Source organism: Staurois parvus, unplaced genomic scaffold (genome assembly GCF_062004578.1).
Source record: "Staurois parvus isolate SC_StPar_1 unplaced genomic scaffold, SC_StPar_1.0 ptg001357l, whole genome shotgun sequence".
Lineage (NCBI taxonomy): Eukaryota > Metazoa > Chordata > Amphibia > Anura > Ranidae > Staurois > Staurois parvus.
In genome coordinates this window covers 656,632-672,618 of record NW_028319153.1, presented here as the reverse complement: position 1 = coordinate 672,618, position 15,987 = coordinate 656,632, and the positions used below count along the sequence as shown (strand labels likewise).

Sequence of the window (15,987 nt, the reverse complement as noted above, 5' to 3'; positions counted from 1 at the left end):
GGTCACCCTAATGTTGGCAGCGCAGGGGATAAAAAAAAAAAAAAAAAAAAAAAAAAAAAAAAAAAAATTTAAAGTTGTGCGCACCTGCGAAATGACAATGAACTTCAGTAACACCCCGCCCCCCCCCCCCCCTTAAAAAAAAAAATATATATTTTCCTTCGGTGACGCTTTAAGGGCTCGTTCACGTGTGCTTTGATTTTTGAAGAGAGATATGTATCCAGATCACTCTTCAGAAAGCATTTGACAGGCGGTGAGGAGGCATTGCATCGCTTCCTCACCGCCCGATTTATGAAATGAATGTTTATGTTTATATGTATATTTATAAATATTTATCATACTTCTAATCAATATTCAACCTTATATCCCGGACCAGCTGCGCAGCCACGTGCATTGTGTGCGGTTGCGGGGTGCTTGCAGAGCAGCCCCATGCACAGCGCCCACTGAAGGTGACGGAAGGTATTGTTCTTGCTATGGCTGTGGAGCAAATATTGTAGCTGCAACATCTGAACAGGCCCCCCCCCCCCACCGCCAGGGCTGTCCTAATGCATGGGCACCTCTAGGCACTACACAGGGGCCCCAGGTGCATGGGGGGACCTATGATAATCTTGTATCATACTTGCCAAATCTCCCAGATTTGCCCGGACAGTCACTTTTTACTAAGCTGTCCTGGGATGGTTGTGTCCCAGGCAGCGTCCCCAAACCTGTATTGTGCCCTCCTGACCCCAGTATTGTGCCCCCCCGACTCCCCCTGTACTGTGCCCTCCTGACCCCAGTATTGTGCCCCCCCTGACTCCCCCTGTACTGTGCCCTCCTGATCCCAGTATTGTGCCCCCCCGACTCCCCCTGTACCGTGCCCCCGACTCCCCCTGTACCGTGCCCCCCTAATCCCAGTACTGTGCCCCCTGACTCCCCCTGTACCGTGCGCCCCTGACCCCAGTATTGTGCCCCCCTGACTCCCCCTGTACCGTGCCCCCCTGACTCCCCCCCTGATCCCACCTGTACTGTGTCCTCCTGATCCCAGTATTGGGCCCTCCTGACCCCCCCTGTACTGTGCCCTCCTGACCCCAGTATTGTGCCCCCCTGACTCCCCCTGTACCGTGCCCCCCTGACTCCCCCCCTGTACCGTGCCCCCCTGATCCCACCTGTACTGTGTCCTCCTGATCCCAGTATTGGGCCCTCCTGACCCCCCCCTGTACTGTGCCCTCCTGACCCCAGTATTGTGCCCCCCTGACTCCCCCCCTGTACCGTGCCCCCCTGATCCCAGTATTGGGCCCTCCTGACTCCCCCCTGTACTGTGCCCTCCTGATCCCAGTATTGGGCCCTCCTGACCCCCCCCCCCCCCCAATATTGTGCCCTTTATGTCACTTTGTCTTTGATTTATGGTATTTTTTATTGTTTAAAATCAGTTTGATTGAAAGTACTAAACAAATATATATTTAATTCAACTATTTATACTTTAATTCTTGTGAGGATGTGAGTAAATTGGGGCAGGCTGGTAGGGGCCCCAGTGCATTACCTTGCTCAGGGGCCCATGATGCTATTAAGATGGCCCTAGCCTCTGCAGCTACAGCAAAGTGGTTGGGGAGGCAGTAAAAACGCGGCGTAACCACAGGGTTTAGGGAATTACCGCTCTCACGCAGCGACGCGTAGCACAATCTACATTTCTGTACATAGGCCCCCCTGATGGAGATTAGTAAATCATCAAAGAGGTCAGACCACCCAAAAGCGGTATTTTATATATAGGTGGAGTCCAGGGGCGGACTGACCATTTGGAAACTCGGGCACTGCCCGAGGGCCCGGGGTCAGTTGGGGGCCCCATGAGATGCCCCTGGTACCTTTTTCATAGGCTTTTTTGAGTTTGGGCAAGGACACAGGGGCCCCATGATCCCCTATTGCCCGGGGGCCCCATGAGTCATCAGTCCACCCCTGGTGGAGTCAGTCCTGGACTATTAGGCTGCGGTGCGATTCCCAGAGGCAGGAGACCACCACCGCTGCGATGTGGATGCAGATTATAGGTCATGGATGCCTTGCAGCCCCGTTACTGTCACAGGAAGGGGGCCGCTCTGCAGGCACCCAATGGATGCAGTTGCAGCATGCTAGTGTAGGGTTGAAGGGGTTAAAGCAGGCAGTGGGGAGGCGATACAACACCTCCTCACCGCCTGTCAAATGCTCTCTGAAGAGGGATCCGAATGCAGATCGCTCTTCAGAGAGCAAAGCTCGTGAGCAAACCCTTACATTCTCACCCACTATAAATAATACATTCAGCAGGGATGGTGGGGGCTCCTTCACAATGAGGACAACGAGATCTCACAGATACAAGAAAGTGCTAGGAGGTAAAGCTCTGCGCACACTGTTGGTGCTATATAAATCCTCTGTAATAAAAGGAGGTGCACCTCTCCAGAGACAGACATATCACTTCTGGGTGGAGTGACCCTTTAAGCCCCAGGATTGCAGTGCAGCGATCTCACCTCTCCGGTGACGGCATTTTTCACCAGGATGGCTCCAACCTTGGCCAGATCCACCATACTCATCTCTCCCTTTGCTGCTGAGGTCTGCAGGCAACTCCCAGGCTTCCTTATATCAGGCCATGACGGTTCAGGGGCCAGCCAATCACAGGACAAGTATGGCAGAGGGCGTGGACAGAGGGGAGGGCTGAACCTCCTTCTATGGTCATACAGGCGGGGCTCAGTTGCATAAGCTGATCCTTTCATAACTGCAAGCATGTGGGGCTGAAGTCACAATTGTGTCATTCCTCTGGAAGGTGTCACTCTGTGTCATTCCTCCGGGAAGGTGTCACTCTGTGTCATTCCTCTGGATGGTGTCACTCTGTATCAATCCTCCGGGAAGGTGTCACTCTGTATCATTCCTCTGGAAGGTGTCACTCTGTATCATTTCTCCGGAAGGTGTCACTTTGTATCATTCCTCTGGGAAGGTGTCACTCTGTATCATTCCTCTGGAAGGTGTCACTCTGTATCATTCCTCTGGGAAGGTGTCACTCTGTGTCATTCCTCTGGAAGGTGTCACTCTGTGTCATTCCTCTGGAAGGTGTCACTCTGTATCATTCCCCTGGAAGGTGTCACTCTGTGTCATTCCTCCGGGAAGGTGTCACTCCGTATCATTCCTCAGGAAGGTGTCACTCCGTATCATTCCTCTGGGAAGGTGTCACTCTGTATCATTTCTCCGGAAGGTGTCACTTTGTATCATTCCTCTGGGAAGGTGTCACTCTGTATCATTCCTCCGGAAGGTGTCACTCTGTATCATTTCTCCGGAAGGTGTCACTTTGTATCATTCCTCTGGGAAGGTGTCACTCTGTGTCATTCCTCTGGAAGGTGTCACTCTGTGTCATTCCTCTGGAAGGTGTCACTCTGTGTCATTCCTCTGGAAGGTGTCACTCTGTATCATTCCCCTGGAAGGTGTCACTCTGTGTCATTCCTCCGGGAAGGTGTCACTCCGTATCATTCCTCTGGGAAGGTGTCACTCTGTATCATTCCTCCGGAAGGTGTCACTCTGTATCATTCCTCTGGGAAGGTGTCACTCTGTATCATTACTCCGGAAGGTGTCACTCTGTATCATTCCTCCGGAAGGTGTCACTCTGTATCATTACTCCGGGAAGGTGTCACTCTGTATCATTCCTCTGGAAGGTGTCACTCTGTATCATTTCTCCTGATGGTGTCACTCTGTATCATTCCTCTGGAAGGTGTCACTCTGTATCATTCCTCCGGGAAGGTGTCACTCTGTATCATTCCTCCGGAAGGTGTCATTCTGTATCATTCCTCAGGGAAGGTGTCACTCCGTATCATTTCTCCGGAAGGTGTCACTCCGTATCATTCCTCCGGGAAGGTGTCACTCCGTATCATTCCTCCGGAAGGTGTCACTCCGTATCATTCCTCCGGGAAGGTGTCACTCCGTATCATTCCTCCGGGAAGGTGTCACTCTGTATCATTTCTCCGGATGGTGTCACTCTGTATCATTCCTCCGGAAGGTGTCACTCTGTATCATTCCTACGGATGGTGTCACTCTGTATCATTCCTCCGGGAAGGTGTCACTCTGTATCATTCCTCCGGAAGGTGTCACTCTGTATCATTTCTCCGGATGGTGTCACTCTGTATCATTCCTCCGGAAGGTGTCACTCTGTATCATTTCTTCGGAAGGTGTCACTCTGTATCATTCCTCCGGAAGGTGTCACTCCGTATCATTCCTCCGGAAGGTGTCACTCCGTATCATTTCTCCGGATGGTGTCACTCCGTATCATTCCTCCGGAAGGTGTCACTCCGTATCATTTCTCCGGAAGGTGTCACTCCGTATCATTCCTCCGGAAGGTGTCACTCTGTATCATTCCTCCGGAAGGTGTCACTCTGTATCATTCCTCCGGAAGGTGTCACTCCGTATCATTTCTCCGGATGGTGTCACTCCGTATCATTCCTCCGGAAGGTGTCACTCCGTATCATTCCTCCGGAAGGTGTCACTCTGTATCATTCCTCCGGAAGGTGTCACTCTGTATCATTCCTCCGGAAGGTGTCACTCTGTATCATTCCTCCGGAAGGTGTCACTCTGTATCATTCCTCCGGAAGGTGTCACTCCGTATCATTCCTCTACTGCTGAGTGGCTGCCCTGCTACACAGAAAACGCAGGAGGTCGCTCGCCCAGCATGGGTGCCATTCACAGAACGCCTTTCATTTTTCTCAATGAATGGAAGACATTCTGTGATTGGAGGAGGTGGAGTTTGTGACATCACTGTCCATTCACTGAGCAAATGCAAAGTGTTCTGTGAATGGCACCCGTGCTGAGCGAGCTCATTGGCCGGACAGCTTGGCATCTTCTTATCTGATGGACTTTAGATTTGCGCCCCGTGTGGACGGGAGGTGCTATTACTTGTACATGTGACCTTGTGTCCGGCTGCATCATATTCAGATACAAACTGAGCGCTGATACTTTTCAGGCTCCATTCACACTTGTGCGACTTGTCATGCGATTTTGGAAATGCAAAGTCGCGCGACAGGTTGCAGCCCCATGTATTTCAATGGAAGCCGTTCAGACCTATGTAACCTAAAGTGGCAGCGACTTTTAAAAGGTTCCCGAACTACTTTGATGCGACTTTCATGCGACTTGAGTGTGGTAGACTGCAATGTAAACTCTCAATAGTCGCATGAATGTTGCATCCTAATGTTATCAATGCGACAGTTGTGCATCAGTCAAAGCCAAAGTCGCATCCAAGTCACACCCATCCAAAGTCGCATCCAAGTCACACCCATCCAAAGTCGCATCCAAGTCACACCCATCCAAAGTCGCATCCGAGTCACACCCATCCAAAGTCGCATCCGAGTCACACCCATCCAAGTCACACCCATCCAAAGTCGCACCCATCCAAAGTCACACCCATCCAAAGTCGCACCCATCCAAAGTCGCATCCAAGACACACCCATCCAAAGTCGCATCCGAGTCACACCCATCCAAAGTCGCATCCAAGTCACACCCATCCAAAGTCGCATCCAAGTCACACCCATCCAAAGTCGCATCCGAGTCACACCCATCCAAAGTCGCATCCGAGTCACACCCATCCAAGTCACACCCATCCAAAGTCGCACCCATCCAAAGTCACACCCATCCCAAAGTCACACCCATCCAAAGTCGCATCCAAGACACACCCATCCAAAGTCGCATCCGAGTCACACCCATCCAAAGTCGCATCCGAGTCACACCCATCCAAAGTCGCATCCGAGTCACACCCATCCAAGTCACACCCATCCAAAGTCGCATCCGAGTCACACCCATCCAAGTCACACCCATCCAAAGTCGCACCCATCCAAAGTCACACCCATCCAAAGTCGCATCCGAGTCACACCCATCCAAAGTCGCATCCAAGACACACCCATCCAAAGTCGCATCCGAGTCACACCCATCCAAAGTTGCATGCGAGTCACACCCATCCAAAGTCGCATCCAAGTCACACCCATCCAAAGTCGCATTCGAGTCACACCCATCCAAAGTCGCATCCGAGTCACACCCATCCAAAGTCGCATCCGAGTCACACCCATCCAAAGTCGCATCCGAGTCACATCCATCCAAAGTCGCATTCGAGTCACACCCATCCAAAGTCGCATCCGAGTCACACCCATCCAAAGTCGCATCCGAGTCACACCCATCCAAGTCACACCCATCCAAAGTCGCATCCGAGTCACACCCATCCAAGTCACACCCATCCAAAGTCGCATCCGAGTCACACCCATCCAAGTCACACCCATCCAAAGTCGCACCCATCCAAGTCACACCCATCCAAAGTCGCACCCATCCAAAGTCACACCCATCCAAAGTCGCATCCAAGACACACCCATCCAAAGTCGCATCCGAGTCACACCCATCCAAAGTTGCATGCGAGTCACACCCATCCAAAGTCGCATCCGAGTCACACCCATCCAAAGTCGCATCCGAGTCACACCCATCCAAAGTCGCATTCGAGTCACACCCATCCAAAGTCGCATCCGAGTCACACCCATCCAAAGTCGCATCCGAGTCACACCCATCCAAAGTCGCATCCGAGTCACACCCATCCAAAGTCGCATCCGAGTCACACCCATCCAAAGTCGCATCCGAGTCACACCCATCCAAAGTCGCATCCGAGTCACACCCATCCAAAGTCGCATCCGAGTCACACCCATCCAAAGTTGCCTCAAAGTGGCAATGTAAATCGCATGACTTTGAAGTCACAGAAATGTCAGGCTTGGTTCACACGTATCCAGTTTATATTTGATCCGTTGCTGCGCTGCTTTTTACGGTGCGTTTTTCATGATTTATGTTTTTTATGCTTTTTTGGATAACTTGTTGTTGGGCAGATTAAAAAAAAACTTAGAAAAACGCCTCAAGAAAGGGAGGGAGGGGAGAGAAAGGGGGGAAGAAAAAGGGGGGGGGGAGGAGAGAAAAAGGGGGGGGGCAGTTGGGTCGGTATGTCTGCTGCTCACAATGTGGCCCCGGGCTCCTGTCTTCTATCCTCAGGCAGTCGGGTGTGGAGCTGTTTCTCTGTTCTGTATATTTAAATCTGCCGCCTCCATGGCCCAATCACAGGAGGGGGGAGGATCATCTCTTGCTCTTCCCGGCCGGGGACACAGTACAATGAATGAGAGATCAGGGCTGTAGAGCCGAGGGAGTGATCCCGGGGGGCGGGGCAGTGAGCTCGGTGAGGGGCGGGGCTTTGATACCGGAGAGCGGAGGGGCGGTGATCCCTGTGAGCGGAGGGGCGGGGCGTTGACCCCGGTGAGCGGAGGGGCGGGGATCCCTGTGAGTGGAGGGGCGGGGCAGTGATTCCGGTGAGGGGCGGTGATCCCTTTGAGCGGCAGGGCAGTGATCCCGGTGAGGGGCGGGGTGGTGATCCCTGTAAGCGGAGGGGCGGGGCAGTGATCCCGGGGAGGGGCGGGGTGGTGATCCCGGTGAGCGAAGGGGCGTGGATCCTTGTGAGTGGAGGGGCGGGGCAGTGATCCCGGTGAGCGGAGGGGCGGTGATTCCGGTGAGGGGCGGGGCGGTGATCCCGGTGAGTGGAGGGGCGGGGCAGTGATCCCAGTGAGGGGCGGGGCGGTGATCCAGGTGAATGGAGGGGCGGGGCTTGTAATGCATGGCTCTCTAGGACATTGGACTGCACGGTGAACAGAGGCCGCTCTGCGGGAACATCGGATGGAGTATGAACGGTGCCCCGCGACGGGCAGAGTGACAGAGGCTCTCATGGGGCCCCCGGACCGAATGGCCAGTCCACCCCTGTATGGAACATGTACTGGCCGGGCCCCCTTTATTGATGGGGCCCCGTACAGGAGGCCCAGTGGTACCCCTCATCCGTGGCCCAGTGGCACTACTTTAGAAATCGGTGCGGCTCTGACCGAGTTGGAAGCGAGTCGCTATGCGCTGTAATGGCGGACAATAGAGTATGACGTGACACAGGGGTGGACTGACAACTCATGGGGCCCCCGGGCAATAGGGGATCATGGGGCCCTTGTGTCCTCACCCACACTCAAAGCACACCCAAAAAAGCCTATAAAAAGGTACCAGGGACATCTCATGGGGCCCCCTACTGACCCCGGGCCCCCAGGCAGTGCTGGAGTGGTCAGTCCGCCCCTGAGGTGAGGTGCGATTTGTAAGTTGTATGGCTCTCGAAGTCACACCCGGGGTGCGGGGGTCTCACGTTGTATGCGCTCTGTATGCCCTTCCAGCTGAGCCGCATTCTCCGCCATGAAAAGTCGCTGCCGGGACCCAACCAGGGACCTTTATCCCGGGTTCACACGGATGCAGTGCGGAATTCGCACCACATCGCAGTCGCACCCCATTCATGTGAACCGCGGCGGGCGTGTATGATAACGACACCCCGAAATCAGTTCACAAAACGCGGTGCGATGTGCAGATTCCGATTGCGTGGGGATTCTGGTGCGGATAAAAAAAAGGTCCTGCACCTCTGTGGTGCCGATGCGGTGCGCTCTGCGCCATGCAAAACGTACGGCTCAAATCACAGCGCAATTTGGCATGTGATTTGTACAGGAATGCGGCGCGGCACTGCGTCAGTGTGAACCGCGGCTTAGATCTTCAGTCTAACGCTCTCCCAGCCAGGGGCGGACTGACCATTCGAGCACTGCCCGAGGGCCCGGGGTCAGTAGGGGGCCCCATGAGATGCCCCTGGTACCTTTTTCATAGACTTTTTTGAGTTTGGGCAAGGACACAGGGGCCCCATGATCCCCTATTGCCTGGGAGCCCCATGAGTTGTCAGTCCGCCCCTGCTTCCAACTTAGCGATTTCAGGTCCGGAGAAAAGAGAACTTTTTCTAAAAAGTGGGTGGAGTCTGTGATTAACTCGTTCCCTGCTGGACTGATTTTTCTGTTTCATTTTAATGTCATTTATTATTATTATTAATTTTTTTGTTTTAATACTGATACAAATCGCACCCAATTGGCTTCATTTACCCCAAACCACCCAAAGCGATATATTTCCTCCAACAGCAGGGGTGTCCATGCTGCCCCAATGCGTCCCCCCCACAGAGTCCAGGGGGTCCGTCTCTAGGGACGCCCTGCAAATGCAGCGGCAGGGGCGGACTGACCATTTGGAAACTTGGGCACTGATATGAGGAAGCACTCTGGTAGGGACAATCTTTGAAAGGGGGCACTCTGATGGGGACACCTGATATAAGGGAGTACTATAAGGGGGCACTGGGGACACCTGATATAAGGGGGCACTCTGATGGGGTCACCTGATATAAGGGGGTACTCAGATGGGGACATCTGATATAAGGGGGTACTCTGATGGGGACACCTGATATAAGGGGGCACTGGGCACACCTGATATATGGGGGCACTCTGATGGGGACACCTGATATAAGGGGGTACTCTGATGGGGACATCTGATATAAGGGGATAATCTGATAGGGATACCTGATATAAGGGGACACTATGATGGGGACACCTGATATAAAGGGGCACTCTGATGGGGACACCTGATATAAGGGGGCACTCTGATGGGGACACCTGATATAAGGGGGCAATGGGGACACCTGATGTAAGGGGGTACTCTGATGGGGACACCTGATATAAGAGGGCACTGGGGACACCTGATATAAGGGGGTACTCTGATGGGGACACCTGATATAAGGGGGCACTCTGATAGGGATACCTGATATAAGGGGGCACTCTGGTGGGGACACCTGATATAAGGGGGCACTCTGATGGGGACACCTGATATATGGGGGCACTCTGATGGGGACACCTGATATAAGGGGGCACTGGGGACACCTGATGTAAGGGGGTACTCTGATGGGGACACCTGATATAAGAGGGCACTGGGGACACCTGATATAAGGGGGTACTCTGATGAGGACACCTGATATAAGGGGGCACTCTGGTGGGGACACCTGATATAAGGGGGCACTCTGATAGGGACACCTGATATAAGGGGGCACTCTGATGGGGACACCTGATATAAGGGGGCACTCTGATGGGGACACCTGATATAAGGGGGCAATGGGGACACCTGATGTAAGGGGGTACTCTGATGGGGACACCTGATATAAGAGGGCACTGGGGACACCTGATATAAGGGGGTACTCTGATGGGGACACCTGATATAAGGGGGCACTCTGATAGGGATACCTGATATAAGGGGGCACTCTGGTGGGGACACCTGATATAAGGGGGCACTCTGATGGGGACACCTGATATATGGGGGCACTCTGATGGGGACACCTGATATAAGGGGGCACTGGGGACACCTGATGTAAGGGGGTACTCTGATGGGGACACCTGATATAAGAGGGCACTGGGGACACCTGATATAAGGGGGTACTCTGATGAGGACACCTGATATAAGGGGGCACTCTGGTGGGGACACCTGATATAAGGGGGCACTCTGATAGGGACACCTGATATAAGGGGGCACTCTGATGGGGACACCTGATATAAGGGGGCACTCTGATGGGGACACCTGATATAAAGCGTGTTCCTTTGTGGTTCAGCTCCAGGAATGGTGTGAACTGACCCTTAGACCTGGTTCACACGCTGCAAGTTCAAGTGCAACATGCGATTTACAAATAGCACCTGAAGTCCCATCTAATGTATTTCTTTGGCACCGTGCCCATACTAGAATCGCACAGAAACGCGTCGAGCGTTCCTGAGAGCTTCAACCCGCATGCAAAAACGCACTGCTTTTGCGACCTGCAGCAGGTGTCAATCAAATATTAACGAGACTCCAACTTTGATGCGACTTTACACTCTCTGGCACTCAAGTAGCATCAAAGTCGCAAAGTAGTGCTGGAAGCGTTATGTTCTGTTCACGTCGTGCGGCTTGTGATGCTACTTAAGTGCCACAGAGTGTAAAGTCGCATCAAAGTCGCACTACATCAACAGAACTGTTATACTTTCCCCCCCCCCCCAAAAAAAAATGCATGCAAAACGCAACACTTGCTTTTTTGGTGCCGATCCATTGAAGTCTATTACATGCAAAATGCAATCTGCTGCAGGAAAAAAAAAGTCCCTGACCCTTTCTTAAAAAAAAACGCACAAAACGCAGTACAGAGGCATATGCAAGAAGAATGAATGTATCCTAATGAGTCTAGTTGATACCAACCCTCTAATTGCTGCTTCTGCAAGAGCGCTTGTGCTGTTAAGAAAACAACAGACTTACTGGCCGGATCACCAGGAAAAATAAAGGTACGAAAGCCTAATAAAGAAAACGAATGCAGCCGTCATATCTATGGGTCGCTAAGCTGCGATATGATACACGTCTTCTCTGCGCTCCGTCACGCCTCCTGTTGGTTACAATGGGTCAAGGCGGTGGGTTGTTACTACTCCATGTGATGTCTTTTCAGCATTTGGCTGCGATTTAAGCAGACGCATATTTGGAATCGTATGTTGCAATGTGGTTGTAAGTCCTCCCGCACTCCGGGCCTATTTACAGCGGCTGTTTTTGGCTTTTGCCGTTTTTTTCTACAGCCTGTAAACTCCTCAGCCTGTTCTCCTAGGTGTCCATGCACACCATGTTACCAATTGCCCTCCGGCCGCTGTATATAAACGGCCAGACGGTGGCAGTCCAAGGGCGGGTTGCCGTTCATAATCGGCGCCCGCCATTTTGGATTGCGCACGCTCCCTGGGAGCGCGCGGCACCGCGATCCGGTGCCCGCTGTGTCCTCCGGATACAACGGAACACCGATTGCTGTACGGGACCTCTGTGTGAGGTTGATTCATGTGATCCCTGATTGGCCAGTGATCAACTGCAGAGTAGTAAGCAAGATGTCACTTCTGACATCATTGCTTACTACGTTTGAAATCTGTGAATGATCACAGAGGTCACATGGTACAGGGCTATTCACAACAGCCTTGTACCATGTGACAAGCTGTGACCAATCACAGCTCACTCAGTATTTCTCAATGGTTGCAAGAATGCAGCCAGAAAGAAGGAGAAATGATTGCTTTTACTGCCTTTATGGGTGTAAAAGCAATCAGTGTAAATAAAAAAAATCTTCATCACCTCCCACAAGTAGTACAGTGTTACCATGGTGACACTGTACTGCTAGGGTGACAGTATGTTAATATATATATATATAAATAATATAAAAATGTAAAAAAACATTTTTTCAAATGATAATTTTTGGTTATAAACTAATTTGGGTTATTTTTTATTTTACTAAAAAGATAATGGAGTAAATTTTGTCCAAGATTTCTGAAAAAATATTTATTTGCAAAATTTTATAAGAAAACCACCTTTTTTCAAAATTTTATGGACTTTTTCATTTATATAGCAAAAAAAAAACCCAGCGGTGAATAAAGTACCACCAAAATAAAGCTTTATCTGTCTCAAAAAAATGTTAAAAAAATCATATGGGTGCAGTGTTGCATGACCGCGCAATTGTCATTCAAAGTACGACATGAAGGGGTTAAATCGCAGCGGTTTGACCAGCGACTAAATCAGCGTTTTCTGGCTGGAAATGCCCCCCCCCCCACACACACACACACACACAAAACTAGTGGGTTTCTAGAGTTTTTTTTTTAGCTGTAAAAACGCTCTAACGCTGTAAAACGCAGCAAACCAACTTTTTTTTTCTTGCCAAAATTATTATTTTTTCCTTAGTACAAAATGCTAATGCAGAAAAACGTGTGTTTGTATCGCAACTTTATACAGCTGACGCCGTCATTTTCAAACCGCCCAGTGTGCACGAGGCCTAAGGAGCCAAAATGTTGCTGTCAGAAGTGGGATTCGAACCCACGCCTCCAGAGGAGACTGCGACCTGAACGCAGCGCCTTAGACCGCTCGGCCATCCTGACACTGATAGCAAGGGGGCTGGAGAAGCCAGAATCCAGGTCAGCTGTGCATGTCAGCCAATCAGCTTCTGGTTTTTGCTTTCTGGCCAATAGGAAAATGACGACTGAGCCGGTTTCTGGTCGATCCGGGTGGGTGCCATATGCAAAAAAAAGGGGGGGTTTATTCAAAAATTTTTTTGTCTTTTTTTTGTTACTTTAGCAAAAAATAACCCCCCCCCCCCCGTGGCGATTAAATACCATCAAAAGAAAGCTCTAGTTGTGTGAACAAAATGATAAAAAATTAATATGGGTGCAGCGTTGCATGACCGCGCAATCGTCATTTATCCCTGGTTCACACTGATGCGGTGAGGAATTTGCAGCGTTTTCAGTGCAAATTCCGCTCCGCATCAGAATCGCACCCCGCATGAACCGCTGCAGGTGTGTATGTTAACCCCTTCCCGCCAGCGCCTCCCGGCCCTTTAAGAGTTTCAGATGCTGGGAGGTGGGGCGGGTGGGACGTGGTTTAGGGATCATGTGACCGCCTTGACGCGTCGTCACGGCGGTCACATGATCGGGAAAAGTCCCGTTTGAAAGAGGAGATCGGGACCTTTCCGTGAGTACCGGACATGTGTGCTGAGAGCGCGCAGGGAGCGCTCTCAGCACATATGTTTTTTGTTACATGAACGGAAATGTGCGGCCGCTCGGCGTCTAGGCCCAAACGCCGGCGAGGATGCACATTTGTGTGCGGCCGGCGTGAAGGAGTTAAGTTAACCTTTTCCCGCCGCGGCCTCCCGGCGTCTGTGCCTAGACGCCGAGCGGCCGCACATTTGCGTTCAATTATAAAAAAACATGTGCTGAGAGCGCGCGCCCTGCGCCCTGCCAGCGCATATGTGCGGTACTCAAGGAAAGGTCCCGATCTTCTCTTTCGATCGGGACCTTTCCCGATCATGTGACCGCTGCGACGACGCGTCACCTGATGTAAGGGGGCATTCTGATGGGGAAACCTGATATAAAGGGACACTCTGATGGGGACACCTGATGTTAGGGGGCATTCTGAAGGGGACACCTGATATAACCCCCTTATATCAGGTGTCCCCATCAGAATGCCCCCTAACATCAGGTGTCCCCATCAGAGTCCACTCTGATGGGGACACCTGATATAAAGGAGCACTCTGATGGGGACACCTGATGTAAGAGGGCACTGGGGACACCTAATATAAGGGGGCACTCTGATGGGGACACCTGAAATAAGGGGGCACTGGGGACACCTGACATAAGGGGGCACTCTGATGGGGACACCTGATATAAGGGGGCACTCTGATGGGAACACCTGATATAAGGGGGCACTCTGATGAGGACACCTGCTATAAGAGGCACTCTGATGGGGACACCTGATATAAGAGGTCACTGGGGACACCTGATATAAGGGGGCACTATGATGGGAACACCTGATGTAAGGGGGCAATCTAATGGGGACACTTGATATAAGGGGGCACTCTGATGAGGACACCTGATATAAGGGGGCACTCTGATGAGGACACCTGATATAAGGGAGCACTCTGATGAGGACACCTGATATAAGGGGGCACTCTGATGAGGACACCTGATATAAGGGGGCACTCTGATGAGGACACCTGATATAAGGGGGCACTCTGATGAGGACACCTAATAAAAGGGGGTACTCTGATGGAAACACCTGATATAAGGGGGCACTCTGATGGGGAATCCTGATATAAGGGGACACTCTGATGGGAACACCTGATATAAGGGGGCTTTCTGATGAGGACACCTGATATAAGAGGGCACTGGGAACACCTGATATAAGGGGGCACGCTGATGGGGATTCCTGATATAAGGGGGCACTCTGATGGGGACACCCAATGTAAGGTGGCACTGGGGACACCTGATATAAGGGGGCACTCTGATGGGAACACCTAATATAAGGGGGCACTCTGATGAGGACACCTGCTATAAGGGGCACTCTGATGGGCACACCTGATATAAGAGGGCACTGGGGACACCTGATATAAGGGGGCACTCTGATGGGGTCACCTGATATAAAGGGGTGCTCTGATAGGGAAATCTAATATAAGGGGTTCTATTTAATCCCCCTAATCTAATGACAGCCTAATACATAATAGTGTTTTCCAGATGGTGACACCGTGTGACAGACTGTCAGGGGGGCTACATTCCTACAGACAGGGGGACCGTAAGGAATGAATGTAGTCACCCTCTGATCACAGCAGTAGAAAAAAAATGGATCTGGAGAAGGCTGAGAGCGATAGAAAGACTTTTTCAGTAAAAAATACCTATTTATATAGAATTATCTATTTTCAGATCAGAATTCAATATCACTTTAAGCATTGAAAACAAAAGTCAGAAGCTGATTGGCTGACATGTACAGCTGATCTGGATTCTGGAGGCTCCAGTGCAGCTTCACATCAGTGTCAGGATGGCCGAGCGGTCTAAGGCGCTGCGTTCAGGTCGCAGTCTCCTCTGGAGGCGTGGGTTCGAATCCCACTTCTGACAGCAACGTTTTGGCTCTCTAGGCCTCATCTACACTGGGTGATTTAAAAAAGTCGCTGTAAAATTGCTCCATTAGCCGCAGTGTGTCTCATTTTCTCCGCTAAAAGAAAAATATTTCTAACTTTAAAAAAAGCGAAAAATTAGCTGGTTTGCTGCGTTTTACCGTGTTAGAGTGTTTTTACAGCTGAAGGACTCCTCTGGAAAACCCATCAGTTCTGAGGTTTTTCCAGCCAAAAAACACCAACAATTAAAGTCAGCCACACACGGAGAGAATGCTGAAAGAAGGTGTCAGGATGGCCGAGCGGTCTAAGGCGCTGCGTTCAGGTCGCAGTCTCCCCATTTTCATGTGTTTACACCCGTTTTTTGTCAGTTTACATCCATTTTCATCCATTTACATCCGTTTTTTGTTCGTATACATCCGTTTTTGTCCATTTTCATCCATTTACTCCCGTTTTCATCTGTTTACATCCGTTTTCATCTGATTACATCTGTTTTCGTCCATTTGCATCCATTAACATCCGTTTTCTGTCCATTTACATCTGTTTTCATCCATTTGCATCTGATTTTGTCTGTTTTCATCCATTTACATTCGTTTTCATCCGATTACATCTGTTTTCATCCATTAACATCCATTTTTTGTCCGTTTACATCCATTTTTCATCTGTTTTATTCAATTTACATTCATTTTCATCCGTTTGCATCTGTT

The 15,987-nt window shown here is 50.9% G+C and overlaps 2 non-coding genes across 2 annotated transcripts; one reads left to right on the top strand and one right to left on the bottom strand.

Moving 5' to 3' along the window:
* Positions 1-12,696: 12,696 nt before the first annotated feature.
* Positions 12,697-12,779, bottom strand: TRNAL-CAG (transfer RNA leucine (anticodon CAG)). Its single transcript has one exon. It is a non-coding gene; the product is annotated as a tRNA-Leu (tRNA).
* A 2,422-nt stretch (positions 12,780-15,201) lies between these two features.
* On the top strand, positions 15,202-15,284 carry TRNAL-CAG (transfer RNA leucine (anticodon CAG)). The gene has a single exon. It is a non-coding gene; the product is annotated as a tRNA-Leu (tRNA).
* Positions 15,285-15,987: the final 703 nt, after the last annotated feature.